The sequence below is a fragment of the Acipenser ruthenus genome, chromosome 37 (genome assembly GCF_902713425.1).
Source record: "Acipenser ruthenus chromosome 37, fAciRut3.2 maternal haplotype, whole genome shotgun sequence".
Lineage (NCBI taxonomy): Eukaryota > Metazoa > Chordata > Actinopteri > Acipenseriformes > Acipenseridae > Acipenser > Acipenser ruthenus.
Window position 1 is genome coordinate 10,371,402 of NC_081225.1, and position 4,664 is coordinate 10,376,065.

Consider the following 4,664-nt stretch of genomic DNA (forward strand, 5'->3'; position numbering starts at 1 on the left):
ATGAGGGAAGGGGGCTGGCTCAGGGGCGGAGAGTATTCTGCCCTTAACCGGTCTCAGCTGAACCGAAAAAGGTATGCTTTCTGTACAGTAAAGCTATGTTGTAACACCAATACTGTACATGTTCAGAATCTGAGAAATCTAAACCAACACGTCCTGAGAAAAGGACTTTACACCCCCGAATTAAAGTGTGCCTCTTCAATTGCAAGGCTGGCCATTAAAATAGGAACACCTGCCATAATATAGTCAGTAGGTCCACGATATCCGACTGCAGCAATGCAGGACAGTTGAAGCAATAGCACCATTATTTGCTTGCTGGTTTATTGTGAGGAGACAGGGAGCACTGTGCCTGAGTGCTTTTGTGCTGGGGTGGTTTGTATGAATGCGGCCCGGGGTCCCCTCTCCCTGTCGCTGGGCTCGGAGCAAGGAGGTGAGGGCCAGGGGGAGGTGGAGTTTCAGAGGCCGTGAAACGGTGGAGCGCAAACGAGTGCCAGGGATTTAAACAGCAAGCTGAGACTGGAACTGCTGGTTCCGCGGGGTCAGGATCGTTATCTGGTGGAGTCTCTGAAATACAAATACTTTCCAGCTCCTTGACTCTCGTGAAGCACATCCTTTCACCCCCCTGGCGCGTCCTGATTAAGCAATAACTGCAGAATGCATCGAGTACAAGAGCAGTCTTCTGAGTGGATACAATTGAGACAAATCTGCTCATGTGTCGGTACACCCTGGAGTTATCCCATTGAACTGTCTCAGTAAAACTGCCCAGGTCATTCCACTAATTATCCGAACGTGTTTCGCAGCTAACTAAAGCATTCCATAAATCTAACCCATGACGCGCACACAGTAGATCTCAAATGTGGCGTTTCTAAAGAAGCACATGCTACAGCAAACGCTTCAATTTTAAAACACGATGCCTGGTAAGGGAAAGTTATTTGTTTCCGTGCCTTATATGCAGGATCTCCGCTACCCTTGGGCAAGAGGCTGGGCGCGCACCAGCGACCACGCCCACCTCAAAGGAGCGTCTTAACCACAATGCAAGGGAGCCGGGCTCGTCTGCATTCGTGGTTTCAGAGCTTTTAACCTCCTCTCACCGACAGGGAACAGCAGAAGATATTATTTCATATCTTCACAAGCGCTGATGCAGAGTCATCTTTCATTAGCCTGCCTGTCTGTGATAATCAGGGTCTGTGATACATTCAGTTTCCAGATGTATACTGTGCTATGGCAAATTTATGAATACACAATACATTATGGGACAGCTATAGATAGGGCTTTTGGATAGTATTAAATACATATAAATAAGAACATGAGAACATACGAAAGTTTACAAACGAGAGGAGGCCATTCAGCCCATCTTGCTCGTTTGGTTGTTAGTAGTTTATTGATCCCAGAATCTCATCAAGCAGCTTCTTGAAGGATCCCAGGGTGTCAGCTTCAACAACATTACTGGGGAGTTGGTTCCAGACCCTCACAATTCTCTGTGTAAAAAAGTGCCTCCTATTTTCTGTTCTGAATGCCCCTTTATCTAATCTCCATTGGTGACCCCTGGTCCTTGTTTCTTTTTTCAGGTCAAAAAAGTCCACTGGGTCGACATTGTCTATACAGGGGACTTTTTTGACCTGAAAAAAGAAACAAGGACCAGGGGTCACAAATGGAGATTAGATAAAGGGGCATTTAGAACAGAAAATAGGAGGCACTTTTTTACAGAGAAATATGCAGCCTAATCAGTAACTTCCGCACTCTGCCCTCAGTTGGTACAGTATTTCATACTGATGCATCACCCTATAGAATTCATACATTTTCCTTCATAAAGTCGAATGAAACCTGCTGAATAATGTTACGTTAGCATCTTGAATTGCACACCGCTTTGTATTTTTCCATATATGGCACGAAAAAAAATCTGGCATTTCAAAATCTACCTATTTTCAGAGCCATACAAAGATGTGATGTTTGTGAATGGGGTCGAAAAAGATGACACGTAACTGAGTTACAGAGAACGCAATTGGGGGGTGAACCTGGCCCCACATGTTCATTGCAGTGGAACTAGTACTGTAGCAACAGCAATCAGAAGTTGTAAGTCTGCGTGGGTATACTGATTTTAAAAGGACACACCCATTGAGCTGATCTATTATAAGGTAACAAACTTTTGTCTCAATACTAACTCCAGTATATAGGAACTTTCGCAATATGCAACCAAGCAGCATTCTTAATGGTGACATTTACAGAACAGGCTAGTGTGTGTTTGATTGTGAGCTGTTTACTGGCGGCTGTGTTTGCCAGGCTGGTTCCAGTACTGTTTTTCCCTGGGGTTACCTTATTTATTATTTACTAGATGGTAGGATACAACACACACTGTGCACGCGCTTCCCTTCCTCCACTTTGACTGGTTAAAGATTCATTAAGAAATGTTCAGCAGGGTCAGATCCCTGCACAGCACTCCCTGCACAGCATTCAGCAAGCAAATGGAATTCCCCGTCTATTGTCCCAGGCAGGAGCAGGGTGATGAAACATAGCCTGATCACGGGACACACCTCCCTTAGGAGAGCCAGGAAAAATAAACTCTTTGAAGTTACAGCATTTAACGTGGTTTAGACCCTAGGCTTTACACACACACACACGCTATGAATCCAGCCCCTTCATTTTAACAATCATTTCTCATTTTAAGTTACTGCAAACGTTAAGAATTTCTATCAATTTGTTGAGCACGTTTTATGGGGTGTTCACTTCCATGCCTCACATGTGCTTGTGATTTAATGGTTTAACTCTGCCCCCCTCTCCTCCCCTCCCCTCCCCTCCCCACTCCTCCCCACTCCCCTCCCCTCCCCACTCCTCCCCACTCCCTTCCCAGCTTGCAGACTTTTGTTCCTCAGACTATGAGGCTTGGAACTTGGTTTCAGGAAACTAGGTTTCAGGTCACTGCATGGGTTTGATACAGCAACCTCAAACTAGGTCTCCTGGAACCAGGTTTCAAGCTGCTGTTCCTGAAAAAGTATCCATGTGTTCCCTCAGCTTTAGGCTCTTCGATTTCAAATAAACGGCTTACCACTTCCTTTGCTGTAGGTCACACTGCTGAGCATGAAATTACATTTCACCTACAGCACAGATCTGGCTCCCAGAAAGCGGTGCCCCTTGAGCGTGGGAGAAGCCATGCACTCGTACTGTCTGACCAGGCAGCGAGGGGGATATAATGGAAGGGGTCAGACGGCTCTACACAATGACACGCTTCATTTTTCTATCTAGCTGAAGAACCGTCTATCCAATTGTCATGAGTTTTGGTATTGATATTATTCAGCTATCGAGAGATTCCGGGGATATAGGGGGGTGTTCTATCTGTATGACTCACGACATGTTTGCTTATATCTGCAGAACTGATTGATCATATTGTGATTGAAAAGTTCATTGCCATTTCTTATTCTTACAGTTTATTACTACAGCTCTGGCCAAAAGTTTTGCATCATCAGCCTATAGAGAGACCTACTTTTGCCTCATAAAGTCGAATGAAACCTGCTGAATAATGCTACGTTGACATATTGAATTGCACGCGGCTTTGAAGTTTTCCCCATATACTTAACGAAAAACATGTGACATTTCGAAATCTAACATGAAATACTTTACTACTATTATTATTATTATTTGTTTATTTATCAGACGCCTTTATCCAAGGCGACTTACAGAGACTAGGGTGTGTGAACTATGCATCAGCTGCAGAGTCACTTACAACTACGTCTCACCCGAAAGACGGAGCACAAGGAGGTGAAGTGACTTGCTCAGGGTCACACAATGAGTCAGTGGCTGAGGTGGGATTTGAACAGGAGACCTCCTGGTTACAAGCCCTTTTCTTTAACCACTGGACCACACAGCCTCCTACTATTATGGCTTCCTTATCAATTTGCAGTTTCTTATAGATCTACATTATGTTCATATATCTCTTTTTTTAAAATGGTCTCAATCCTAAAATTCTAGGTAATGCAAAACTTTTGGCCACAGCTGTATACTGGGCTGGTCATCGTTAACACATCTTTGAAACGTTGTAAATAAACACAGTGCCCTAAACTGAGAGATTCAATGGCAAACACATTTCCATTAGGATCGTACAGCACAATCTTTACAATCCACTGCAACCCTTGTAATAAATGAGCATTGCAATTCTGCACAGTAATTTGCTTGCTTACACTATACTGTGCACGCCTATCCTGACTCGAGCACTCCCCGAGACTGTCAGCTGCGAGCGACTGCATGCTTGTTTTGAAGCTCAGACTACCAAACCCCTTCTCCCTGGCATAACCAGCGCCCCGTTCTGTTCCCAGAACAGAAAATAGGAGGCACTTTTATACACAGTGAATTGTGAGGGTCTGGCACCAACTCCCCAGTAATGTTGTTGAAGCTGACACCCTGGGATCCTTCAGGAAGCTGCTTGATGAGATTCTGGGATCAATAAGCTACTAACAACCAAACGAGCAAGATGGGCCAAATGGCCTCCTCTTGTTTGTAAACTTTCTTATGGTCTTATGTTCTTAAGGCTGTAGAGGTGATAAGTTTACACAGCAGTTTTTGCAGTATTCCCCCATGCTTATATGCATTTGCCATAGCTTTTCATGTTTTTAAATACACTTTACAATGCTTACCTATGATTTCTCTAGGTTTTATGACATTTTGGGACACTTTCA